At 52.6% G+C, this 27,688-nt stretch overlaps 1 protein-coding gene across 3 annotated transcripts in view; it reads left to right on the forward strand.

The window, feature by feature from the left end:
* BCOR (BCL6 corepressor) overlaps positions 1-27,688 on the forward strand; it is a 125,735-nt gene that overhangs the window by 10,811 nt on the left and 87,236 nt on the right. Inside the window, exon 1 of one of the 3 annotated variants that reach the window (XM_049871401.1) lies at positions 22,289-22,449. The exons of 1 other annotated variant lie outside the window; for it this stretch is intronic. The gene's annotated coding sequence lies outside the window, so the exon portion shown is untranslated. Of the gene's footprint in view, positions 1-22,288; positions 22,450-27,688 lie in introns of those variants that run through there. One more of the 3 variants, XM_049871396.1, reaches the window with a different exon arrangement.

Here is a 27,688-nt window from a genome sequence, read left to right on the forward strand (position 1 = left end):
GACTAAGAAAGTAGAGGCAGGATTGAAGGGCAATAATGATAAGGATATTCCGAAGGGCTCCCATGGTACTTGGACCATCCTGCATTCAGAGCCCTTATCTCATTAGATTGCAGTCTGTCTTCCGCACTAGACTACGAACTCCCCAAGGGCAGGGACTGCCTTACTTATCTTTGCAAGCCTGGCACAAATAAGTGACCAAAATGTCTGGGAGACCACAGTATGGTGGACAGGTCATGAACTTTGGAGCAACGCTCCAAAAGATGGGAGCTCTGTCCCCAGTGGTTGTGTAGCCTCTCTAAGCCTGTTTTCTTGTCTGTAAAATGGGCATGAGAATGCATATGTCACAAGACTGGGGAAAGACTTGATGAAATCAATGCACGTAGAGCACCAGGAAGGCAATAATAAGCTTTTAATAAAGAGCCCCTGCTCTGGAGGGAGTGAAGGCAGCACCCTTTGGGCTGATATTGTTTAAAATGTAAGAAGGAAGATTCATGGAAGGTCCCAGCTGGGCACAGGGCTCACTGGCCTGGGATTTAGGTTGTAAGAAAGAGGTGCTTCTCAAATGTGTGTTCCAATGGCCTTGTGAACTAGAGCCTCAGAACCCCACTGTCCAGAGGTCAGGTAGCCCCAAAGCTGTGAGCTCTGGGGACCTGTGCCAGCCTTTGGATTCTGGACTTGGGCTCTGGGAAGTGACAGGGCCGTTGGGCTCTCCTGCCACAGGGGTGAGTAGTGGCTGAGCCCTGGGAGTGCACCCCATGGATGAGTGGCTGACAGATAATCCTAGTAGGTGCCGGCTTTCTGTAGTCAGGGGGAGAAGTGTCCCTTCAGGCTTCACCTCTGCACACGCATCATTTTATCTTTGGCAAGTTCACCCCCTGGCGTTTGGTGGGGCTGGGTGGTGGTGGGCTGCCTGGTTCTCTTTGCTGCTCCTCCCTCTCCTCCCTTCCTGACCTGCTCCGTAGCTCCCCACTTCCTCACCCTCTCCCACACACAATTTGACCTGTTTTTTCCCCCCACTGAAGGTGACTTTACTTGCTCTTCTACTCCCTGGCTGTCCTGCTTATTGTGGGGACAGGGCCTGGGCCCCCACATTCTCCTCAGTCTTCCACATCCCAGATGTCTTGTGACCCTTCCCCAGGTCTCCCTGAGTTCAGCACTTTCCTGGGAGGGCATCCCTGTCAGTCAGGGGCCTCAGCTGCTGGGGAGTGCCTAGCTCTAGCAGGAAAGGGGAGAGGTTGTGAAGAGGAAGAGGGAAAGGCACCGCCCAGGCACTTCTGTGGGCGTAGCCTAGCAAATGGGACTCTGCGTACTGTCAATGAAAAACCTTGTGTCTGCAGTGGGACTATGAGAGTAAGGAGTCAGGGCTGGGAAGTGAAAAGGTGTGGGGCTTGTGGAGGAATTGGGAAGAAAATGAAGTAACCTGATACTCCTTCCGTAGTCCATCCCTCCCCATCCCTGAGATGAGAACCTTTGAGGAGAATCAAGAAAAACATGGGAAGAGAATAGATGAGGAGCAAAGCTCAGCGTGTGGAAATGCTTGGTCCCTCTCATTTCATGCCTGGTGAGCAGGTTCCCTTGTGCATCCTTGTCCCAGAGGGAAGGAACTACGAATAGGGCCATTTCAGCCAGATCCCTGCAATCAGATGTGAGGTCAGATTTGAGGAGACAGGGCAAGATGCTGTATTATCAAAGGAGGATTTAGGGTGTGATCAAAAATTCCCTGCTTTCCACACTTCGGTTTGTAATCCCACCCACCTTCTTCCATGGATTAGCAAAAAAAAAATTTTTTTTTTATATAAAACTGATCGCCTCTCTTACTTGCTATCATGAAAATAAGGTTTATAGTGTGTCAGCTGCAAGGGAGCTCAGAAGCAATTTAATTATGCTCATGGATTCTGTGGGTCGGGAATTTGGTGGAAGGAATCAGCAACTGGGGGCTGGAATCATCTGGAGGCGTCTTCGCCCACATGTCTGGACGTTGATGCTGGCGCTTGGTTGGAACCTCAGCTGTTTCCCATAGCAGTAACATGCATTTCTCCCTGTGACCTGAGCTTCCTCACAGCGTGGCGGCTTAAGGGCAATAGGACTTAGGTGGCCGCAACTCAGAACTCCACAAACAAGTATTCCAGCAAACCAGGCAGCAGCTGCATCACCTTTTCTGACCTACCTTCAAAAGTCATGCGGCATAATTTCACCTCAGGGGCAGATTAGCCAATAGGCAAGGTTAGCGCGGTGCATACCTTGCCTACCTGATCATCTGTAGTGAACAATTTCACATGGGTTTCATCAAAGATGTACTGGAAGCCATGTGAAATTGTTCACTACAGATTAGTAAGTGAGCCTGCGCTTATCTTGCTTACTGGGTCATCTGCCTCTGTCAGGGATTGTAAATTTGAAAAGAGGCTTTGATTCTGTAGGAAGGTGCTGCGGGGTTGGGAAAGAGACAGATGCCAGCCATACCTAGAAGCAGAAGCTTTGATGTGGCGAAAACATGTGAAATTGTTCACTACAGTGATCTGACAAGCAAGGTAAGCACTGTGCTTACCTCGCCTATTGGATAATCCACCCCTGCTTCAGCTATGTTCTTCAGCTATGACTAGTGAGCCCCAAGCCCACCCAGATCCAGGGGAAAGGGACAAAGACTGTGCCTCTTTTTGGTGGGAAGAGATTCAAAGAACTTGTGGCCATTAAAAAAAAAAAAGCCATACCAGGCACTCTTGAGTGCTAAGCTTAATTAGCAATGGCCCTAAACAGGACGGTCTACATCGTAATAGGAGCTGTTACCTCAAGAGGCCTGATAAATTACGGGGGGAAGGACAGAAGGCTAAAATTAGGCCAAGGTAAAAGAAATAGAACTATAAGGCAAATATGGATTATATGAAAAATGGAAACTATCAAAGGACAGCTGTCTGTGTGAGCTTGTTAAATGTGGGACGTACTGGTAAAGAATTGGGTGGTGGGATCCCACAGCTTTTAGGCCTTTTGGTACTGAAAGGAAGCATAGGTAGGAGATGATGCTCTGGCAATCTGTCTTCAGCCATCCTTTGCCTGCCATCTTGGAGAAGACCTGTGATAACCCCTTCATCATTCCAGGCAACATTATTTTCACTAGTCTCTTCCAAATCACTTTTTCCCCCCAACATATAAATATATTCTTATTTGGTGCAAAGCTGAGAATATAGTAGTCAGTGGCTTTCCCTAAGTGTGGAAAAAAATAACAAATGACTCTAATATTTACTGTTGGTCCCCACCTGCAGGTGTGGTTTTAAAACTCCAGCATGGACAGTGTTGTGACTGAAAGGGGCTGGGTACATCTCTAGGGCCCCAGGTTCCTATTATCCTTGTCTCTAACCCCTGAATGGAGAGTTTGACTTCTAATTTCATTCTAGGGGTTTCACAGGCAACACAATTGTATTTGCCTCTGCCTTTGATCTGCTATTTGATCTGCTATTTCATTGTGACTCGACTAGGAGACAGAGATAGAAATGTAGTGGAAAAACACGATTTTGTTTTGCTTTGGAGTTGGCAGTTATTATTTTCACTGGCTCTCTTAACATGACACACCTTCCCTAAATCTGAAATCTAATCATATTCCCGTCTTTGAAAATCCAAAAGGCATGTGCACCCTTTGGCCTGCTTTCCTTTTCCCTCATGCAGATTTAATTTTCAGTAAGGCTTTGGGGCATGATGCTCATGTTTTCGATCTCAATGAAAAATTAAAGGCCCAGAGTTGGTAGGTGAACTCTGATCTACCTGCCCCTCTTCTGACCTCACCTCAGCTTCCCAGGATGTATCTGATTCACCCCAACTTCCATGTGATTTGATCTGCAAGGCCAACTACTTCTATGCTGGAAACCAAAGGAAACCCAGATTCAGCAGGACCTTGTGGGTCAGAACTAACCAACTTTCGGGGTGACCACTGAAATTACCTGGTTTCTCAGATAGGGCTGCCACATCACGTTGTGCAGTTTGCACACTGCTCAAAAGTCCCCGGCCAAAACAGGGAGTGAGGGCTGGATTTCAGGTCTAGGGGCACCTTTCTCCAGTACTCAGGAAGTCACTCAAGAGCCTAGTAGCAACTCTGTCCTCAGGCAGAAGGGGAAACAGATTCTCTGATCAAGAAGAAAAGAGATATTGACGTACAGGGCAGAATTGAGGTCAAAATGGCATCTTGGGAGCCAAGTAGACCAGCCTAAGGCTACAGACCAGGCCAAGGCTGACCCAGCATGCTGGAGCAGTAGGCCCATTTACTTGCTTTTTGGTTTTTTACCTCTCATCTTCAGGGTCCAGTATTCATGAGTTACTGGGTCTCTCCTGGCTTTATTTGGAGTAGAAAAAAAAAAAAAGGCGCGTCACCCTATTTATGTGTCTTGTATGGTCGATGGCACTGGGTTTTTTGGTTTTTATGGCCAAAAAGGTGGGATTTTTTTTGGGGGGGTCATTTGGTTTTGAATGTGAACTCTTCAAGGTATGTTGTTAGCTTCAGGCCTTTGAGTTTAAGACCCTAACAGGAGGTACAATAGCATTTTTTGACATTCTAACAAGCTACGTGTGAACTAAAATTCACACTCATGTGTAATGGATGAGGAAAATTTGCATTTATAAGTGGAGGATAGGGAGAAAACAATTCCTAATCAAAATTAAACAAGTCCAAAGAGGGACTTTTCTGGTATCAGCAATAGTCTGGTAGGGGAGGCCTTTGGGAGTCTTCTTAATAAGCCCTGTAGAGCTGGTGCCAGCTTATTCTCTGTTCATTTCTAAACTGGGCCATATTGGTGTTGGGAACTCCATTAATACTTTTTAAATGTATTTTCACAATAAAGCCATAACTAGCCCCTCTCCTGAGTAAGGCAGATTTAGATGACTTACTCTTCCCTTATAAGCAAGAATTTATAGGCCGGGATCCTTAAATCCATTCACCTCCCTCCCTGTTTCCTTCGGAGGAGCCCTGGTGGTGCAGTGGTTAAGAGCTCAACTGCTAACCAAAAGGTCTGCAGTTCAGGTCCACCAGCTGCTCCTTGGAAACCCTATGGGGCAGTTCTCCTCTCCCCTATAGGGTGGCTATGAGTCAGAATTGACTCGAAGGTAATGGGTTGTTTTATGTTGAAGGAAAGGTTCCTGGGTGGCACAAATGGTTTGCACTCTGCTACCAACCAAAACATTGGCAGTTCAAACCTCCCCAGTGGAGCTGTGGGAGAAAGGCTTGACTATCTACTTCCATAAAGATTATAACCAAGAAAACCCTACAAAGCTCAGTTCTACTAACACATGAAGTCACCATGAGTTGGAATTGACTATATGGCAACAGGGTTGGTTTTGTTGTTGAAAGAATATAGTTTCAAAGGACATTAGTCATATCATTAGTTGGGAGTTCCTGCAGTTTATTCTTCTAAGTATGTGTATGTTTTTAATGTTAAAAAAAAAAAAAAGGATTTTTCACAAGGGAATATTTGCCCATATTTTATAAAGTCAAATAGTATGTAAAGGTTTAGCACAAAAATGCAGTTCCCTGTGGGTACCCCTTCCCACACACACACCGCTTGCTTTGCTTGTTTCTTCTGGTAGATATCACCATATTTCCTAATTAAATGTAAATGTGGCCTTCTCCTAAGTATCATCTGTTGACCTCCTAGTATGGTAAAGGAGGATTTGAGGTCACTGAATCATACTTCCCTTCCCCATCTTCGTTTTAGAGCTGTATCGCAATTTCTTATTAAATTCATATCCAATGTTTACTTTGTGACTACATATATATTGTTTATTGTTGAGGCAAATGAGCTTTAGTGATTGCATTTCCTTCCTTGGATGATTTTTTTTTCCTGGCGTTAATAATTGCCTCATTTTTTTATTTGCTTAGTTTTCTTTGATCTATGAATAATTTTCTCACACTCTCCAGCCCCTGTACAAATCATCTTGGTACACTTTTTCTGCGTGTTCAAATCTTGGGGACCATCTGCAAATAGGCTGATCTTTTTTGTTTGGTCTGTTTCTTTTTTTCATCCTTGTTTTCTTTAATTCTGAGATCTTTTTAGAAGGGTTTCCAATCTTACATTTAGTTTTGTTTTCTAAAACTTTTCCTTTTATGAAGTGTAGTGGGAGTCCTACTGATTTCAAACAGGGTATTGTGTTTTAATGGAAAATTCATCTCTACCACCCAGCTAATGTCAGGAGCCAAGTAATGAATCCAGAGTTTCTGATTCTTGGTATTTTGCTTTGTTTAAATAAACACTCAGCATTTTTCCTAAACATTAACCTTTCAGAAGTGACGACTGTTATTCCCTGGAACTCTCCAGTGTTAGTAAATTTTTATCTTCTCCTCCCCTCCCAGAAGTGACTCTACACTTTTAGAAATAACGGTTGTTTTTAAAATAATTAATTGGGTCTTCCTCAGGGCATATATTGAAGGATTCAGGTCTTTTATTTACATTTATTTCACATTGCTTTTTATTTGTGTTTAGTTTTTTATTTACAAGTCGGCCTTCCCACCTAGATTGTAAATTACTTGAAGGCCAGAGCTGCCTTTTTTAAAAAGTCACTTTTGCTACCCAAACTGACTCAAGAGGAAATAAAAAGTCTCAACGGACCCATAACAAGTGAATCAGTGATCAAAAACCTCTCAACAAAAAAAGTCCCGGACCAGATGGCTTCACTGGGAAATTCTACCAAACATTAAGAGAAGAATTGACACCAATACTGTTTAAACTCTTCCAAATGATAGAGACATAAGGAATACTCCCTAATTCATGCTATGAAGCAAACATAACCGTGATAACACAAACCAGACAAAGACCACAAGAAAAGTAAACTATAGACCAATATCTCTTATGAATATAGATGCAAAAATCCTCAACAAAATACTAGAAAGCAGAATCCAACATTATATTGAGTCATACGCCATGACCAAGTGGGATTTATTCCGGGAATGCAGGTATGGTTGAACATTAGAAAATCAATTAATGTGATATGCCATATTAATGAAACAAAGGAAAAGAAAAGATCATCTCTATGAATGCTGTAAAAGCACTTGATAAAATCCAACACCCTTTCTTGATGAAAACCCTAAAGAGGATTGGAATAGAAGGGAAATTCCTCAATATGATTCAGGACATATATGAAAAGCCCACCACCAACATTACACTTAATATAGAAAGACCAAGAGCTTTTCCCTTGAAATCAGGGACAAGGGTACCTGCTCTCACCACTTCTATAATATTTTATTGGAAGCCCTAGCCAGAGCAATAAGACAAGAAAAAGAAATAAAAGGTATCCAGATGGGAAAAGAAGAAGTAAAATTATCTCTATTATTGGATGACATGATTCTAAATATAGAAAATCTGAGAGTCCACAAGAAAAAATTCCAGAGCTAATAGAGGAATTTAGCAAAGTTGCAGGATGCAAAGTCAACAAACAAAAATGAGTTGGATTTCTATATACCAGCAATGAGAAAACTGAAAGGGAAATTTAGGGAAACAATTCCATTTACAATAGCATCGAAGAGAATAAAATACTTAGGAATAAATCTAACCAGGGGCATGAAGGATTTATACAGTGAAAACTGTAAAACATTGCTGAAAGAAATTAAAGAAGACTTTGATAAATGGAAAGATGTTCCATGTTCATGGATTGGAAGACTTAATATTGTTAAGATGTCAATACCACCTAAAGCGATCTATAGATTCAACACAATCCCAATCAAAATTACAACAGGCTTCTTTACAGAAATAAGAAAACCAATCCTCAACTTTATATGGAAGGGCAAGAGGCCTTGAATAGTTAAAAACAATGTTGAAAGGGAAGAAAAAAGTACAGGAAGAATGCTCCCTGATTTTAAAACATACTATACAGCTACAGTAATCAAAACAGCCTGGTACTGTATGAGAATAGACACGTAGACCAATAGAATAGAATTGAGAGTCCAGAAATAAAGCCACACATCTACAGTGAACTGATTTTTGACAAGAGTGCTAAGTCCATTCGATGAGAAAACAAGAGTCTTTTCAATAACAGTGCTGGGAATATTGGATTTCCGCATGCAGAAAAATGAAACAGGATCCATAACTCATCGCATACAAAAAAATAAATTCAAAACAGATTAAGGACCTAAATGTGCAAACTAAAACCATAAAATTCTTAGAAGAACAAGCAGGAGCAACACTATTAGGCCTAGCTTTCAACAATGGATTATCTAATATTATAACAAAAGCGTAAACAGCAAAGATAAAATAAATAAATGGAACCTCATAAAAATTAAAAGCTTTTGTTCATCAAAAGACTTTACTGAAAAAGTGAAAAGACAAGCTACTGACTGGGAGAATATCTTCAGAAACCATATTTCCAACAAGAACCTAATAACCAAAGTATATATAAAATTTCCACAACTTAACAACAGAAAGACAAATAGCCCAATCATAAAATGGGCAAAAGACTTGAACAGAGATTTTACCTAAGAGGACATTCAAATGGCGACCAAATACATGAAAAAGATGCTCAGCATCATTAACCATCAGAGAGATGCAAATCAAAACCACAATGAGATACCATTTCACTCCTACTAGGTTGGCTAAGATAAAAAAAATAATAATAAAAAAACAAATGTTGGCAAGGATGTGGGGAAACTGGAGCCCTTATCCATTGCTGGCAGAAATGCAAAACCCACTAACCATTGTGGAAAACAGTGTGGCAGTTCCTCAAAAAACTAAAAATAGAACTACCATATGACCCAACAATCCCACTCCTAGGTATATACCCAAAAGACTAGAAAGCAGAGATTCAAAAAGAGACTTGTACACCAATGTTTCTTGCAACACTGTGCACAATAGCCAAAAGGTATAAGGAATCTAAATGCCTGTCAACAGATGAATGGATAAACAAAATGTGGTACATACATACAATGGAATACTACTCAGCCAGTAAAAGTCTTGATACATGCTTTAGTATAGATGGAACTTGAAGACATTATGCTGAGCGAAATAAGCCAGTCACAAAAGGACAAATATTGTATGACCTCACTTATATAAAAACACAAGAAAAGACAGATTTATAGAGACCAAAGTTTATTAGTGGTTATCAGGGCTAGGAGGAGGGAGAAAAGCAGGGTTAATGGTGATGGGAAAATCTCATTGATTAAGGGTAGGGTTGCATAGCCAATTGTTTAATTGCTGTCAATAAGTTGTACACCTGTAAAAAGTTGAATTGGCAAAAGTTGTGTGATATATTTACAACAATGACAGAAGAAAAAAAAGGTAGCTGCTGAAGCTGCTTATGTACCACCAAATACCTCACGGGATTTGGTTCTTGGCTTGGAGGTATAGGGTCATGATTTCATGGAGCATCCCAGTTAACTGGCCTAATAATGTGTTTAGTGCTTCTGTTCTACCTCCTAGTTTGTTGCATCCTGGCCTGGGGTCTTAAAAGCTTGCAAGTGGCCATCCAAGGCACAGTTGGTCTCTATTCACCTGGAGCAACAGAGGAAGAGAGTCAGGAATAGGAGGAGGGTATAGAATGTGTGGCTAATTGCCTCCATGAAAAACTGCCACCTTTGCCATGAGAGCAGAAGAACTGGATGGTGCCTGCTACCATTACTGAACGTTTTAATTCAAGACACCATAGAAGAATCCTGATCAAAAGGGGGAAAATGCAGAAGAGAATTTCAAATTCTCATGGGCTCTATACTTTCTGGAGCCATGGAGTGTGGCTGAACTCCTGAAACTAATGCCCTGAGATAATCTTTAAAAACCTTAAACCAAAAATATCCCCTGAACTCATCTTAAAACTAAACAATATGGCATCAAATTGATAATAGCAACTGGAAAGATTAGATAGGAGCTTAAAGGGGCAGTGAGTTGATATTAATGAGGGAGGAATAACTCAGAAAAGGAGGGTGAGAGTGGTTGCACAACTTAAAGAATGTAATCAATGTCATTAAATTGTACTTGTAGAAACTGTTAAATTGGTGTGTTTTGCTGTGTATATTCTCAACAACAAAAATTTTTTTTTAATTCACTTTTGTACTTTTGAGTTTCCAAGGACCTAACACAGCACCTCGCCCTCAGCAAGCTCCCCATAAACATGGGCTAAATTCAAAAAGGAAAAAAATACAGGAACATTCTTCAACAATAAAGATCCTTAAACTGAGTTAAATTTCAAATCCTCTCTTGCCCTAAGAGCAACTTAGAAATATCTTGAAAGGTGGGACTGTGCTGCAGACCTCAACCCCCGGGAGCTGCCTCAGCAGGTTGCATTGAGACGTTCGGGACAGCAGCCCAAGTTCCGGGGTGCGCAGACCGGGCGTGTGTGCGGGAGAGATAACATGTTGACCGTTGCAGGCGTCCGGGAACAAGAGGTAGTTTTCAGGTGATCCGAATCCGCTCTGGCCTTCGGGGTCGGCGATTACAGGTCGCTCTTTAACCAGAGGCGGCCGTTCCCCCTCCCTCAGCCAGGGGTCAGCCGTGGCTGCAAAGCGGGGAGGGGGCTCCAAAGGGAGCGGGCGTGGCGCCCCGCGCGTCCCCTGGCAGCCTGGGAACGCCCGCGCGGCCGCCTAGGCCCAGCCTGCGGTTCCGCGGTCCCACCGCCGGGGGCAGCGCCGCCCGCGAGGCCCGGGCCAAGATGGCGGCACGCAGCCGCGCGGGCCCGCCCTCACCCAAGGGGGAGCCGCTCGCGGCACCCAGTGAGCCAGTGCGTGGGACTGTGTCCCCCAGGGAGCAGGCTGCCCCTCCTAGACCCGCAGTGACTCCGAGGGCTCTGCCCTATACCTTCCCCAGACAGGGCCTCTACCTGGCGCTCTACCTGGACCAACCTAAAAGGTATATGTTATCACCCAACTCCCCAGGACTCCTGTTAGGAGGAGGTAGGGACAGACTCTGGGTGGGTTAAGACCTGTGAGGAGGCTGGCTGCCGGCCTAGACATGGCGGACAGAGAGCCACCGGGTACTACTGGGGGCAGTTTGGCCAGTAAACCCTGCAACACTTTTGGTGCACAATTCCTCAATACCAGGGACCGCAGGTTAGAGCTTCACGTGCCGTTAAGGCCTCTCGACATCAGAAAAGTCTTTGGAAAATCTGGTACATGTGGTGTGACATCCATACGGTTAAGTAGTAAAGACAACAGAATGTGTGCGGCCTCTCACATGTGATCTGACATCGGTATGTGCACTATGTAGGCTGCCTTCCTCCTAGGACAGTCCAGAACCTGAGGTCCAGTGTACCAGAAATGGCATTGGTGAGTGTGGCACAGTCTGAGAGATCTCCTGCCCGGCTCAGGTTAGGAGGTCTGAAGGCCTCCCCGCCCCCCCCCCCCCCCCCCGCCCCAGCAGCTGATGCAGGTGGAATTACAACGGTAGGAATAGAGAAGTCTCTGGAAAAGCTTCTCTTGGCCCTTTGTAAGCTGCACACGGACACTCCCACTGGTTCAAGGTTCCATCCAAAGTTTGCATGTTGCTCATCAGCTTAGTGTGAGAGGCTGAATGTGAACTTTTTGGTTTTGTTTTGGTGAAATAGTCGTTCTACATAACGTTTGCACCGGCTTGTTATTCTTATGGAGAACACTTCCTCCACTCCTGCGGGCAGTAGCCACACCAGCCTTTCCTTCTTTCAGCAGCCCCTTTTAATTACCTCTCTCTTGCCCCAGTTTAGGCAGCCCCCAGCGCTTTGTTCAAGTACAGCAATAAACCCAAGGCTGGGCCTAATCCTCCGTGGTCCTCACCTCCCCACAGCAGGCCTGGAGCCTGGTGGGCCCTCCTGACCCCCTAACTGATTAGGGCCAAGGGACGTTGCTTGATGCGTTTGTGTGTGTGTTCTCTTCCCCACACACTTGTTGGTACTTTTTTAGACTACTTCACAAAAAAATAAATCACAGACAAGAAAACGTTCAAAATGGCCCTTTGGAGCCAGGTCTCTATGAGCTGGGGTCACCCAGCCATCGAACTCACCATTGAATTTCTTAACCTTAGCCGGTGCCAACGGGTTATCCTTGACCTTGTACCCACCGAATTCTTATAGAGCCAGCTCGGGTAGCTTGGATGGCCCTGGCGCCTCAGCCGCACCCATCCCCAGCCCTGCCCAGTTCCAACGCCCCTTTCGGCAGGCGCAGTGACCATAAACGGCCGGGCAGGAGGCTGGCCGAGCTGGTTTGATGACGACTCCCTGGAGACAGCTGCCTCGAGCGGCAGGCCCCATCTGGAGCGCAGCTGAACAAGTTAAGCTGCCCCGGGCGCAAGCGGTCCCGGGTGGGGCCTGGCGAGGAGAGAACCGGGCTACAGCCCGGAGCAGCCTTGGCCTCAGGCTCCTCCAGTGGCAGAGCCCCTGCCACAGGGGAAATGGGGTGGACCTCACTCCCCCTTCCGAAGGACTGCGGGCCAGGCCCGGAAGACCCCCATTAGGGATGGGGGGGCGGCCTCATAGCCGTGCCCAGTATGAGGCTGCGCTGCGGGCCTTGGAGCCGCAGGGGGAATGCACCCTCAGCCCCCTCCCCCTCCCTTGCACTGAACCAGCAAGATGCCGCAGCTCCCGGCCCCCTGGCTCCTGCGGCCGAGATGGGCCGGCGATGCAGGCAGGCGAGGGAGGCGCGGCTCTCTGTGCAGCCCCAGGTGCACTAAGGTTACGGCTACCTCCGGGCCAGCCCACCCCAGCCCTCCTCCCCCCCGGGCGCCGGCCGGAACCAGGGAAGCGCTGGCCACCGCCCCCGAGCCGCCGGGCTCAGCCCCGCCCGACACCGCTCGGCCTTCACAAAGGCCGCGTGCAGCGGGGGCCGACAAGGAGCGGCAGCGACTCTCAGATCTTTAATTACACTCGGAGCCCCTACCCTTCCCCCTACCCCATTGCCGGCTTCCATCCCTTTAATCAATTTCACGATATTAAATATTAATTTCCCGCCAGCCAGGCTTTCTAGGAGGAGGGGGAGGGGGAGGGCAGGGCAGCTCCGAGGAGGGGAGGGCTTTGCAGGGTGTGACCCAGGGTAGCAGGCGCCGAGGACGCGCGAGTTCCTAAGTGACCTGCGCCCAAAGTCGGAGCCACTGGGTCTGCACACAACCGCTGGGGAACTTGGAGAGTTGTGAGCGCCAGGATGCAGGCCTCCAGGAGGGGCAGCGAGGTGTGCCGAGAGTCCCGGTGTGCTGAGCGGCTGCCTCCTGCTCTGCGTCCTACCCCCCGCCCCCCAGTCTGCCTCACGCGGGCCCGCGGCGCGCGGCGATGATGGATCGCGCCTGGCGGGGGTGATTTGGTGTTGATCGCACATTATCACTGGCAGGTTGGACTGGTTGCTGATGGACGACTTCTAGCAGCGGCGGCAGCAGCGTCTTCAAACACCGCGCGGGGACTCGTTCGTTCTGCAAGGGTCTCCCTTCTTCCTCCCAACCACTCCCACCTCACTTCCCCGCGCCAGCAGGGCCTGAGAGGCGAAGCGGGATCTCCCTGCACCCAAGGTCGTCCGTCCCCCCCCCGGGGCCTGGTGTGGCCCTTAGGACAGGGCGCCAAGACGCCTCTCGCACTTCCTACCATTGCTCTTTCCCTTGCTGCCTGCTCCCCCCTTCCTGCTTCCCCTTAGAAACTTGGAAACCTGGGTCACTCGACGGGTGGTTTCCCAGCCGCCTGGCCCAGGCCGTGGGGGCGCGGGCTCCCCCGCTCCGTGGCCCCCGCCCCTCTCCCGGGGCTCGCAGCAGCCGTGGCGCTGCGGTGCACCCCTCCTCGCCTCTTTTTCTAAAGTGCCTGCAGATACAAAAGCGGTTTCGTAATGCCTTCCGTCTGCGAGAGCCGGAGGACCTTGGCTGACCTTTCGGAAACTGATTGCAACTGCCTGTTAACAGCCCGTACTGACCGCACCAAGCGGAGCGGAGGACAATCATTTAAGTGACAGACGGCGAGGTGGCCCCGGCTCAGTCGAGCGGCCTGGTTAAGCCCGCCCCGCCCCTCCCCTCCCCCCGCCCCTCCCCTCCCCTCCCCCCGCCACTATGAGTTCCCCCCCAAGCCCTGGGCGCACTGCGGGCTGTGGCGGGTGCTTAGGCGGGCAGGGAGGGCACCCCCCGCGCGCGCGCGCGTGTGTGTATGTGTGCGCGCGCTCGCGCGATTACCGGCTGGCAGGTTAACCCTTCGCCGAGCGGCCGGCCCCTTTGAGGCCCGGCGCTGGCGGCTTAATCTGCCATCTGCAAAAGAGGAATAAAAGGGCCGCCTCCACCGACTTTCCCTAATGGGTAAACTGTCCACTCTCAGCGTGACCCGGGCTGCGTCCCTGCTGCTGCCGGGGATAGATCCCGACCCTCGGCTCTTCCGGCATGGCCCCTGGTCCCCTCCTTGCGGCCCCCTCCCTACCCTGCACAAACACACAGACACAGGGAACAGTACAGGAACAGCGCGAGGCGTCCGAAGGCTTTGAGAGACTCGCAGCTGAGTGGACGTGGGTGTTCCCGGTGTTTTCTGTTTGGAAATTGGAGGAAGGTGGGGGGTAGACCCGCACTGGGAAGGCGAGGTGGGGGAGGGGAGGCTGGTGACAGGGCACCTCGGGCTGCGCTCGCTTACTCTCTCGGGAGAGATCGCCAGCTGCTCTCCAACAGGCAGCGCCCTGAAATCTATTTAAAGAGGGAAAGGGGAGGAGAACAAAGGGGGAGGAGGGGGGCGGCGAGCGGAGCCTGGGCGAGAGGGAGCGAGCAGGGAGGATCCGCCGCTCCGCGGGCACATCAAGCGCTCACATCTGTACACTCCGCGATCGATGGGGAGAATGGATAATATTTGTCAGCTGCAGACCTTTCTCTTCCCGGTTCCTGGGGAGGGGAGGGGAGGGGGAGGGGGAGGGGTGGGCAGGCCAGGCGAGAGGCCGCCTCAAGGACAGCGTGCTTCCCGCTGCAGTCACACGGAAACCCAGAGCCATGAAAGCCCGGGGATTTTTCTCTTATTATCATTATTAATTATTTTTTATTATTCTACAGCAGTCAGCGAGCGCTCAGCGGCGCCCCTCCCCTGCTTGCCCGCCGCCTCCCTTTGTTGATTCTCAGCTGCGAGCGCGGCGGGCCCGAGCCGCCGCAGCCGCCGAGCACGATCTGCTCTTGCGCCCTCGGTCGCAGCTGCGGCCCGGGAAGCCGGGGCTGCATCCCCGCCCCCCACGGCGCGGCAGCCCCGCACCCCTCCTTGCCGCCAGCCACGAGGCTAGCCCAGCCTCTTCACTGCCTCGCCCTGTGGCTACGCGTTCCAGAAGCCGAAGCTAGGCGCTGGTTGTCGCCGTCCCAAGCCTTCGGTCGCGCGCGGGGGCCTTTGGCCCCAAGCCCCCGCCACCACCCCCCCGCGGCTGTACTCTGATGCTGCCGCCGTCCCCACACATGGTCTTCATTTCGCACACTAGCGGCGTGCTTCCTCTCGGCTCCTCTCCTCGGGGCTTTTCGGAGCGAGGAGGGAGGTTTAAAGGAAGTTAGAAACACAGCGAGCCCAGGGGAAAGGGGGAAAACCCTCGCTCTCAGTCTGAGCTTCCGAGGCGCCGGGGAGCGCCCCCGCGGGGGGTGGGGCCGAGCCTGGATGCCCTCCCCTGCCTTGGGTGAGAGAAAGGCGAAGCAAGGGCGGTGGTCAGGTAGGAAAGACAGCTGGTGAGCGAGCGAGCTCCAGGTTTGCTTTCTCTCGTCCCCTTGCCGGCTCCGGGCCAGGGTAGCAGTGACCCGGCACCCTCGGGACATCAGAGCTGGGACGCGAGCCGATCGGATTAGCGGTCACCAAATGAGACTAAAGACACCTCAAACTGCCTCCCACTCTCCGCGCTGGCGAGCTACCTGGGCCTCACCCCCCACCCCCCATGAAAGCTCGGAGCCGTTTCCTTAGGCCCTGGGTCCGGGCCCACGGGGGGGGTGCAAAAAGCTTCAATCGGGGTTTACTTGTGACTTCCCGCCTCCCTCCCCCCTCCAGTCATCCTGCAATTCCGGCCTAGCCTGCGGCGGCGTCCCCGACTGCTCCGCGGTCCTGGGCAGGGCAGGAAGCTGGCACGGCCGCGGGCTGGGCAGGCGCCACTTGGCCCGCCTGGCTGCTCGCTGGAACTCGCGCGGCACCTTCGCGCAGAGTCGGGTTCCCGGGTCTCCGGCCGAGCCACTCTTAGCGGCTTTCCCCCCCCACTCTATCTGCCGCTCAGCCTCTCTCCGGAGTCTCCCAGTACCCTCCCGCCCTCTTGGCTTTTCCTCTCCTCGGTCTGTCTTGGGAGCCCAGTAGGGCAGTCAACCGCCCTTCCCGAGATTCAAAAAAGAAGTTTTGTGTTTCCCCGGGGGCAGCAGCCTAATGCTTCCCTTGTTTTCCGGAACAAAGCAGACATTCAGTGGGGAGGGGGCAGGCGCTGACTCCCTCCCCCCCCCCGCAGCACCCCGCACACCGCACCCCTACAGGTTCAGAACGCTCGCTCCCAGGCCCGGGTGGCCTGGAGGTGGGGGCCCTCCCCCGCCTCTGCCAGGAGCCGGAGAGAAGGCGACATGATGTTTGGGTGAGATTCCCAACCCAAGCGGGGAGGGCGCGCACGCGGCTGTTTACAGTGTGCCTGTGCTGCTGGAAGCTCAGCCGCTGCCGCCTAACAGCGTGGGGTACCCGCGGGCTGCCAGCTCGGAGGAGGCGCGCAGCAGCGAACCCTCCGGCACTCCGTCCGAGGCCTCCGCAGCCCCGGGACCAGGGCGCACAGGGAAGCTCTTAAATCTAGCGTTCCATCCAGATTCCTACAATGGCCTGGATGGGGTAGCATATCTAAGGCCCTGGGGAAGGAGGGAGTGCGAAGGGCTCACAAGGGGTGCTTAGGGCAGCCGCTGAGCCTCGGTTTTGAGCAGGCAGCCTGTCCCTTGCCAGGGATAAGTTCTCCGGCCGAGTGTGAGCAGCACTCCACGCTTGCTACTCCGAAGTGCTTCTCCCTCCGGACAGCAGCCCGCAGCCCCATCTGCCCCAGGCTACCCTGCCCTGTGGACTCCCCCCACAGACACCACACCCCGGGGGGCCGCAGTGCGTGCTGTGCCCACGCTCGCCGGGCCTTCTAGTCTTCGCAGCACTGCCTTAAATCCTGCTCCAGTTCTTCCCCTCTCCGGGGTCTGTGGCTGGCCCCGGGGCCTGCAGCGCGGTCTGAAACTTGATCCCGTGTCGGAAAGACCATGTGTAAACACCAGGCGCGCTCCGAGAGCCTGCGGGAGCGGCCAGGCGAGGGCCGCCCGGGCAGCTCCAAGGCCCCGCACTCCCGCCTGCCTGCTCGCCACGGGCTTGATCGGCAGGGCCGCCGCCTCGCTCTCTGCCTTCCCAGTTGGCTCAGCTAATTGGAGCCGCGGCGGCCTCTTGTTGAATTTTCTAGATCGCAACCGTTCAGTCGTGGCTGCCTGCGGCTCCCCTCCCCCTCCCACAGCTGTTATCTCCGCCCGCAACTTGTTGGTGGTGGGGACCGTCCCTCCGCTGACCCCGGCTTCGGGATCCACGTTCACCCCAGCAGCTCCGGGGGTGTTTTCTTCGGGACGTGGGAGGGTTGGTACAGTCCTTTCGAAACTGTGAGGCTTCGCGCCAGAATCTGAGGCCCCTTCTGTGGCGAGCGCGAATACTATCCAGGGGATCCTTGCGGCAGAAAGCCAGGTCCTCTTGCACCAGGAGGTAGTGACTCCAAGAACAACTAGGCTAGCAACTTCAGTTCGTTCCAGGAAAACATTACAGAAGGGCGGGGTGGTGGGAGGCAGAGGGATAACGGCGCCCTTCTGCTCCCTCTCCCTTCTCTGTGTATTTGGGACTTGTTTGTAGGACTTCATGAGGCAGAGCTGTTCCTACACCTTAGGCCTACCCAGCCCCCTGCAAACTCAAGGAGGCCACTTTCCTTCTTGGTTTGAGGTATCAGGTGGGTTGGGGCATACTGTCAGCCACAGCAGGTTCTGGAAGTGCAGCTCCCCTAAGCTCCCCTCAGCTCTAAACTTGGGCTCTGCTGGGCCTTGCCTCTCCGCCCCCCCCCCCCCCCCCCCCCCGCCAGTCTGGCCCACCCTTTTCCCTTGGCCAAGTGTCTCCTACTCTAGGCACATATCCCTACTTGGTGCAAACCATCGGCCTGCATGCAGTAGGAGGCCCAGAGCCTGGCCCACTGGCTCAGGTGGGAGAAGTGAAGCAGTGTGGTAGTGCTACACTCTTAGGGTGTTCAGACTCAGGAAGAAGAAGGTGCTGATAATGCTAGAGTGGTTGCCCTATATTCAATATCTGCCTTACAATTGTTTTTTCCTCCCAGTAGAACTTTTGCTAGTGGGTTTCACAAGCCCTAGGGCCCCAGTTGTGAAAGTAGCTGCACCCCCAGCCTGAAACATAAATATGCACAAATAGCCAACTCCCTGGTGGCTTGGCCTGAGAACCCACCAGCACCAGCGTGAGGATCTATAGCAGCCAGAGAGCATCAGCTTTTCCTGTGACAGTTCTCAGAAAGGTGGCCTGTTCCCTCCCTTTTATGGTTCTCTGACAACTGTTAGGGAACAAAGAACTGAGGCCACAGGCACATTCACCGTCATTTTCCAACCCCTCTTCCTTTCCAACTTTCACCCGAATCACAACTCTAGGGTTTTCCTGAGGCATCCTCTCAATCTATTTATCACCAGAGTAAGATTTCGAAGTCAATCCATATTGAGTTGAAGCTGTGATAAAAAAGGAATCTATGAAGTTAATAACATAACTTGGTGTCTACGATGGCACTTCGATAGGTCAAGTTCACCTTGATCTTTGGCATCTGAAATCTTCCAGGCCCTTTCCAATCAGATAACCAAAGTGTGTCCCCCACTGTCAGTTTCTCTTCCCTTTCTAGTGGAAAAAAATGAATTATCTCAAATATGTTTATTCTCCTTGGCTCTTACCGCAGGAATTTGTGAGAATCTTGTTTCTTTTTAGGTAAAGTGTAGCTCTGTGTTTTGCTGAAGAAGAGAGTAATTTGTGTCCCTTTTCAACTTGAAAAGATACTTATGAGTTCTGGGAGCTTGCTCTTCTCCTGGCTGGTGAACAGACAGTTATGGATTCTGGTTCTGGAGCAGAAATGCTTTGACATCCTAGCCTCCTTCCATTCCCCTTCTGTCTGTCACCACCTGGCCCTCACATGGCTTGAGGGTTTCTGTCTCTAAGGCTGGCAGAGGTACCTCAGAAGACCCTGTGACTCCAAGCTGGGTATCAGGCATTGGCATTGCTTTTACTGTGCAAAGAATATTCTGAGCTTTCGGAATTCCTGTTCCATCTCCCTGAAATCTTGTGCCAAGAACCCCCATGGGGCTATGGTGATGGATGTCATGAGGCCCCGAGAAGGAACCATCTTGGTGGGAGAGTCCAGTGCCTGCCCAAAGTGCAAACAGCAACGACAAAAAACCAACTCTATCCACCTGGTAGCCTGCCTGGAAACACACCCTCCCCCCTTCCACTTCCCACCCAGTAAAGCCTTTCTTTAGAGCCAGTTAGGAATGGCGCAGTTAAGCATATCAGGAAACTAGGGTTCATCCAGAACTACTCACGTTCCCTGACGCTGGGCTCAGCTTGGCTGAACTTGCCCTTCCTGTCTTTTTAGAGGAGCTGGTTGGTTCCTGAAGCAGGATCGCACTGTGCTGCCCCCCAGGGGTCCCCAGCTATTGATTTTTAATATCCGTATTCAATATTGTGTATTAAATATTGAATCCATGCACGAGAGGATGTGATGCAAATCACCAGCCGTGCCGGAGACTTTAATAGTTGTTTTATTGCCCGGAAACCACAGTTGGACACTAGGCATCCTGCAGCCCAGGCTGGGGGTGGGGAAGACAGGCAGAGAGGAGGGCTGAGTAGAGAAACCTCCAAGAGCAGGCCTCCCAAAGAGGATACAAGACCTCTGGAACAGTCACTGCTGCAGGCACAGCCGAGCAGCAATAGCACAGCCCAGGGCAGGCAGCTGGAGACCAGCATCCAGGCTGCTTTGGAAAGACCAGGGCCTGTTGTGTGAGACCTGGGCAGAGGAAGAGGTGTGGGGCTGTGGCCTTCCTTCCTGGACGTTCCTAACTGCACTGTTCATTCCTGTCCAGCATCCCCTCCCCGCCTCCCCACACACAGATATTCACTGCCCCCCCCCCCCCCACAGCTATGGAACAGGAAAGTGAACTTCTGGGCAGAAAACTCCAGGCCTCGGGCCTCCTTTGCCACTCTGAGCTCTGCGACCTTGGCCCCCTCTCTTAACCTCTTTGGGCCCCATTTCCCTCCTCACCAAAAGAAGGTAATGCTATCTGTCCTAGCACTGTCACCGTCCGATGTGGAGGCTGGCGCAAATGAGATAATATTCAGGGAAACGGCTTTTGTAAACTGTCAGGCCCCACGTAGGCAGGCTGAGGGATTAGTGTTGGCTTTCTCTTTATATTCCCCCTCTCCTGCAGGCTGTGCCTCCCGGCTGGCTTCTTTCTTTCTCTAACATGAGCCCCCTCCCCCATTAATGGCCCTCTACTCTCCCTTGGCCACCTCAGCTCGGTGTCTCGGGCCTCCCGCTCAGAGGTGATGTGACTGCACTCAGGCTAGGCAGTCAGGTTTTGAGGACACCCAACTGGGAGACTGTAAGGGCAAGAACGACAACCCAGGAAAGCTCTGGGCTTCATCCAAGGGAGGAGAGGCGCGCTGCACAGCCGCTGCTGCCGGAGAACGAGAGCTGGAGGGAGGGGGCGGGGGCCTGCTGGGAATGAGTTTCGGAGAACCTGAAGCCAGGGGTTTCTTCCTGCATTGCACTGTTCATGGTTGAGGAAAGTCTAACCTTGATTCTCCATTGCTGGGAGATCAGGGCATGGGGCTCTGCCTGAAATTGCAAATTCGATGGAGGGTGACTACCAGGCCCTCCTGCACCGCCAAGTGGGATCAACAGTTGCCCAAGGCCCCCAGGGCCCAGACACTAGCTCTCCCAGGGCCGTGCTCGCTCCCTGAGAAAGTGCTGAACTCCTCCAAGCCACTACCTTTGTCTGGAGCTCAGGGAGAAGGGACAAGAAGGGTCCGGATAAGTGAAGACCACCGCGGGGACCTCGCCATATGCTGGGAAGGCTCAAGTAGACTGGCTAAGCCGGCCTCAGGTCTGACAGAGACCAACTCTGGTAGTAGGCCCCGCCGGGAGGCCCAGTCTGCGACCCTGGGCTCGCGAACTGGGGGTCTGCCAGGCCGGGCCTGGCTGAGAACGCCTCCGTGGCGGGGCTCAGGCAGCAGCTGCTGCCTGTGTTTCCGGGTCTGCGGCTAAGCCTCCCTGGTTTTCTCCGGCTTTGTCTCGCTGCCAGCTCCTCGCCAGGCCTCGCCAGTCTCCTGGTCTGCGGGTCTTGCTCTGGCTCTCCGAATGCGTCTCGGCTTTTACGATGGCTCATTGCGCACGTGTGGTAGCCTTCTGCAACCCGGGCTCCACTAGGCCTCTTCCTGTGGGCTCCTTGGCACTGCCTCAGAGGCGCTGGGGGGGCCCTTCCCTGGCCCCTCCACCCCCAGCTGACGGGTCTGGGGCCCAGCGACCTTTGGGACAGAAACTGCCCTGAGATTCCAGTTTAGATTTACCAAAGCAAACCCAAGAAGACTTGGGGTCTCCCTTACTGCCTTCCTGGTTGCCCTCAGTCGTATGCCGCAGCCGGAGGAGCTTTTATGAAACCTCCTTTGCAGAGTTGAGGGGGAACACTTGTGCGGCCAATCTCGTCGTCTAGGGCGCCCTCTGAACTCTCGATACTGTAACCCGCCGAGAAGGAGCATTTGGGCACACGGTTCTGCCACTGTCCTGAAAGGTGGCGGGATTGTGGGCCCAGGTGGGGTGCCTGGAGTGTGTGTGCAAGTGCGGATCTCAGGGACCCTCGGCGGACTAGCCGCCATGAAGGTAGGGGGAGGCGCAGGCTTCGGGCGCTCTGGCTGGGGAGGCAGCCTGGGGCCTGGGAACACGAAGGCCGCGGGCAGGTGAAGATACCTTTCCGAGTGCGCCTCCTCCCCCGGGCCGCACACAACCAGCCTTTGCGGCGGAAATGTGGTCCAACTCCTTGAAAGTAAACTTGCCGCGAGGGTCGAGGGGCTCGAGGGAAGTAGGGGCGGGCTGGGGGTGGTCTGCGTCAGGGAGGCCTGGAAGGCTTGAGTCAAGTTTCAGCCCCAAATGACACTCGGTGGCGAGGTGCCAAGGCCCTGGGAAGGGCAGCGGGGGAGGGGCGACGGGGGTTGGTGTGAGACTGACCGCGCCTCGGGGCCGCCTCGCGAATCCCGAGGCGCCAGGCGCCCTCTCCGGCCCCGGAGGCGACGGGGGCGGGGGCGGCGGGCGGGGAGGGGGCGCTCCACTAGCCGGCTGGGCCGAGCGGAGCGCAGGCATCTTCCGCAATCCATTCATGCACTGAAGCGCGTGCAGAGCTGCTGATCGCTGCCATTGTTACTCGCGGGCGGTGTGGGAGCCGAGCCTCCACTCTGGCGAGAGATAAATGGCCTCTGACAGCCCCTCCTCGCCAAGAGAGCTCCTCGGATTTCACCGCGCGGCGGCTCTCAGGTCTGTGCCTCCTTCGCTTCCCGGTGAGAACCTTTAAATCAGCCTCCCGGCCCTCCCTCCTCCCGGACGCTGCCCCCCGCCCGCTAGGTCGGGGCTGGGCCCCGGGCGCGCCGTGCGCAGCCTCGGGTTCCCGCCCCGGCGCGGGGGGCAAGGTGGGGGCTCCGGGAGGACCCGGGAGCCGCAGGAGGAGGTGGCTGGTGCCCCCCGCCCCTGCTCCGCGCCTCCCCCGGAGCAGAGCCCCGCGCCCGGCTCGACACCTCCCCCGGAGCAGATCCCCGCGCCCCGCCTCTGCGCCCACAAGATGGATCAGGCTACCGTGCGGAGAGCGGGCTGTAAATATTTAAAAAGTCTCTTGCGCGCCGGCGGTAATGGCTTTCGCAGTCGGAATGTGTGCTAGGGGAGGAGAGGAAGGGCGACGTGTGTACCGTGTTGCGGAGAGGGGAAGTTGTTCCTGTGCCTCCCCTAGGTCCGGGGTGGGCTGCGGGTTCCGGCTTCCCGGTTTCCCGCCCTCCGCCTCTCCGCCGCCGCGTCCCACGATAGCATCGAGAATGCCAGTCGATAGGGAACTTGAGCATGGTAGGGCGAGGGAGGCCCAGACGAGGTGATCCTGGGGCCACCCTCCTCTCCGGGGTTTCCCAAGGACCTGGGCTGGGACTGGTCCGAGACCCCCAGCCCAGGTCAGCGTCTCGCTGATGCACAGGGGAGGGCGGGGAAACGCACAGGTTGGAGCCCTTGAGTTTGGGTGTCCTCTAAAGCCTGGGCTGGGGCTCTGCAGAGGGGGACCTGGGGCCCTGTTTGTGCCTTTGCGCCTCTCCCCATGTCCCTCTTGAGCCTTGATCCACCCTTAAGGAGAGCCTCCTCCTACCCCCAGTCTGAATCTGAAAGTAGCTTTGTGGCTGCTGGGACCAAAGCCTGGGAGGCGGCAGTGTGGGGAGATTGGAGGCCGGGGGGGTTGCGCCCAGGCTTAGTGCAGGTCACACGTGGATGTGGAGGGGATCTTTTGCTTCTCTGGCAAATGTGGGCCTGGGATCTTAAAGGCTGAGGGCAGCCAGATGGAAAGAGTGGGGGAGGGGGACCCAGCCTTCTCGATCAGGAGAGGCTTAATGGGCCCACCGCAGGGTGTGTGCCGGGCAAGGTTGTCTCCTTTGCCAGCGGCCCTTCCCTGGCTGGGCGGGGGCATCGAATTGCCCAGGGCTGGGGTGGTCCGGGCGCCGTGGGTTCGCGCGGAGGGTTCTAGGGGCGCGGGCCCAGACTGGGGCTGTTCCCCTGCCTACGCGCTCCGCCCGCCCGGGGACCCGCCAAAGTGTGGGTGCTGGCGGCATGTTGGGGCGAGCCGGGGCTGCTCTTGGCCTTCTAGCGCGTGGAGTTCCCGACTCCTGGCAGCTCCGCGCTCTCTGCTTCCAGGGCCCGGTGTTGCACCCTTCTCGCTTGTTTGTCTCGTGTGAGCCTCGTAAACCGCCCTGATTTATTACCCAGACTAAATGCTTAATTTGTGAATATGAAACAGATTAAAAGGGGTGGGGGGAGGGGGCTTGAGGTCGGCATATTTTAGCAATCAGACCAAAGCAGCCCGGCAGATGTTTCAAATTTGTCCACATTTTCAGGCTCATGTGGAAAGCCAGCCAGAATGGTCAAGAGGTCCTTTCTCCTTCCTTCAACCTGAAAACTTGGCAGTGATCAAAAGGAGGTGATTAGTAACAACAGAGAAAAGACACCAGCAGACAAGGAGTTAACCGAGGCTGAGCCCTTCACCTCTAGGACTGGGCACTGAGGGCTGGTCACAAAGGCAAGAGGGGTCCTAGAAGCTGACTTGGGAGAACAAAGTGAAGGGTCCATTAAAGTTAATTCAGTAAATAAACTTCATTGAGGATAAAACAAACAAGAAAGATGGAAACTCCAACTTAAAATAGCCAAAAGATAATAAAAATAAATAGCTTTGATGTGGCCTAAACATGTGCTTGAGCCTTTCTGGCAGATCCCTAAAGCTATCCACCTAATTCCGGGAGCACCCTCTCCCTTTGGAAAGAGCCCGTGTGTACAGGCAATGTTTTTTGGCGTTTGTCATTTTTAGGCAAGTTCACACATCAAAGGCCAGCGCAGTGTTCTTTTCAGCTCCCTGGTTCCAGCCGCCCAGTGAAGCAGATACAATTTCTATAAATTGGCCTTCTCCTCTGGGTTGTAATTGATCATCACGATATGAGATTATCGAAAGTCTAATGTCTTATTTCACTTTCTGCAAGGGGTGAGGAGGGGAACAGTTTACTGGAAGTTGGCCCACGTGAGGACCCCAGTGTTGGGCAATAGTAATTTCCATTTGCCTGGATTTATCAGCCCCCAGAAAGTCCTGAGCATCTCCTGCCGGCCCTTGTACCACCTCTCCCTCCCCCCTCCAGGTCTCAGCTTCAGCCCCTGGTAACAGGTACGCAAGGCAGTGGAGCTTTCTGGAGCCTTCCCAGTCGGAGGGAGAAAATGGCTGTTGACTAAAAATAAGGAAACAAAAGATTTTATTTTTAACATATTTATTATAACTAAAGAATCCTCTCTTTGGCCTTTGTTTCCCACCTCAAACTTTTTTGTACCCCTTTTGCCTCAATACCATCGTTCATTTTATTGAAGTTGATTATGGCTCCTCTGTCTTGTCCTCAGCCAGACAAAGGCTTAAGGAAAGTCAAAGAACACGTTAATTATATGTGTAAACTGACTTTTCATTTCCCCCTAACACATTTAGTTGGCTTGGTGTTTAGTTTAACACTCAATTGCTGCAAATATGCTGCTTAAAAATGCTGTCTTTATTAAAACAAATAAATGAATTCAAAGACCTTTCTAATTTCAACTCGCGTGGGCTAGATACAGAAGAGAAAACCGAGAGCGAGAGCAAGAACGAGGGAAAGGCAGCGGGGAGGGGAGAGAAAGGAGACCGGGAAACACACACACATACACAAGCGTGCGCGCGCGCGCGCTCACAGCATTCCTTCTGCCATCCCTCCCCCAGCCGTGTTAAACTGGTCCATACAATTGTCCCCGGCTGCGCCCTGCAGCTTGCCAGCCCGCCTGGATTTTCCATCACTTGGTGCCTAAGGCGATCATTAGCTGAGAACGGACAACCTTCTCTACCTGCCGGCAGCTCAGCACTTACCAGCCAGGGGAGGCCAGCTGCAGGCTCCTGCATTAGGGCTGGGCCCCATTTGCTCAACCCAAGAGGGGTCCTTGGTTCCTGCCCCTGGGTGCATTGGTGCCTAATTAAACTCTATCCAGGGCACCGTGCACTAAATATACAGAAGCTGAGGGGAAGCTAGGAGGAAAAGGCAGTCATTACCTACGCAGAGAAAGTGAATCTTCTGAGAAGGAAGGGATTCCTCTGATGGCACTTTGTTTCCCTCAGCAGAGCCTCAGAGTGCACATTAACACTCGTGTTGAGATCAGGGAGAAATGGAAATCGGGGAGGAAATCTGTAGCCGACAGGGCCAGTGTCACAACCAGGCAGGAGGGCAAACTGCGGTGGTTCCAAACAGACAATACTGGCTGCAGAAAAATGACTCGGGTGCCCTTGTGACACTGGAGTTATTGCTCATGTGCCATGGCCCCGTTGCACACTGGAGCGGGAACTGCGTAAATGGTTTTTGGGTCAAAAAGGAACAGACATGTCAGGAGCCCAAGGACTAGGTGTGTGTCATGAAGGTAAACAGCACAGAGGATCAGGGGACAACCCCCAACTGCCACTCTCCCTGAGAGCAGAGGGGAAGACCATGGACTGCACTGAGACCTGGGTTCAGGCAGGATCGAAACAGTCCAACCTGCGGGTACAGTGACAACCAGCAAATGGGAATGTGTGCAAATCTCTTAGAATGCCTGCCAGGGCTTTCAATGAGCCAACCCCCTGTTTCTTTCACCCAGCCGAAGAAGACAGTTCAGGGGAGTGAAAACACTAGCTCAAGGTCACACATTAGTGGCAGGAGTAAGACAAGAACCCAGTGCTTCCCAGCTTCAGGAAACAGGATCAGAGGAGGAAAGCAACTTCCAGTTAGAGAGAGATCCAGGGTGTTCGGGGTCACTGGGAGGCTTGGTATTTTAGTCATTTAGCAAGCATTTACTAAGCTCTTGCTGTGTACTGTGCTGGGCCTGGGGGGCCACAGTGGTGTGAGCCTTCAAAGGATCCAGCAGAGTAGACTCAGTCCTCTTTTATGCCCAGTATTGAAGGTCATGAAGGAGTGTAGGTGAGGGGTCTGGGGAAGGGGAGAAGGAAGACAGCCACTCCCAGGCTTTCAATTTTAAATGCAGCCCACAGGGATGGGCCAGCGCCCTTGGCTTCACCTTCCCTGAAGGGCCTGACTTTGTTTCTCCAGGCCAGCCCGGGAAAATAATTCTAATGCAAATTGAGAGGCACCTTTGCTAACTCCCGCACTCCCTGCTACTCTCTCTGTCTTGCCCTGGACTAATGTAAGAGTGTGGCTTTCCCCCAAAAGATCCTGGACAAACGTAGCCTCTCTGTGGGGAGCTGGTAAAGGAATACCGCCTCCCTTAACAAAACAAACCTGCAAATCTCCAAGGTTTCGCCCTGGAAGCGGAGTCTCTCAGCAGAGAAGGGGGCCTGGCTCTGTGCCCCCCGGATTCCACCTGCCCCTTGGGGCACTCTCAGCTTGATCACAGGTGCCCTCCCTCAGGCCATCTGGCTTGGGCCCAGCCTCTGCTCTTGGTTTTCCCTAAGCAGAGGCGAAACACGCTAGAACCTTCAAAGCACATTCCAAAACACTAAGGGAGAACTGTGGGGAAGTAAAAACAAAGACGCCAAGGAGCGTTGGAGCAGTTCAGCTTACAGAGTCTGTGGGCCAACAGGGCTGGCCCAAGTTCAGTCAGACTTCCTGGCTCTGGGCCAGCTGGAACTGGCAGCGTGCCCTCTCCAGCCCACCACTCAAGCCCCCGTCACCCCCCAGACCTGGGCTCTCCCTCTGACCAAGCTGAAGCCCCAGGAAGCCTGGCTGCCCCTCAGCAGCCCTCTCAGACCTCCCCCTCCCCATTTAGGTTGCTAGTTCTGAGCCCAGCGAATGGCCTCTGAAATCCCTTAACCCAGAGCTTCCCAAGAGTGAATGGATTGCCAGTAGGCCAAGATGACAAGGTTCCCTCAGCCCTTCAAGGGTGGTCTGGTGGTGGGCCCAAGTCCCCTGACTGGTAGCTTCACGCCTTGAACAGCCATATCTGTTTATCCTCATGAGCCCTAAAAATATTATCATGTTCTCTGTGTGTCAAGGCTGGGAAGTACTGCTA

Source organism: Elephas maximus, chromosome X (assembly GCF_024166365.1).
Source record: "Elephas maximus indicus isolate mEleMax1 chromosome X, mEleMax1 primary haplotype, whole genome shotgun sequence".
Lineage (NCBI taxonomy): Eukaryota > Metazoa > Chordata > Mammalia > Proboscidea > Elephantidae > Elephas > Elephas maximus.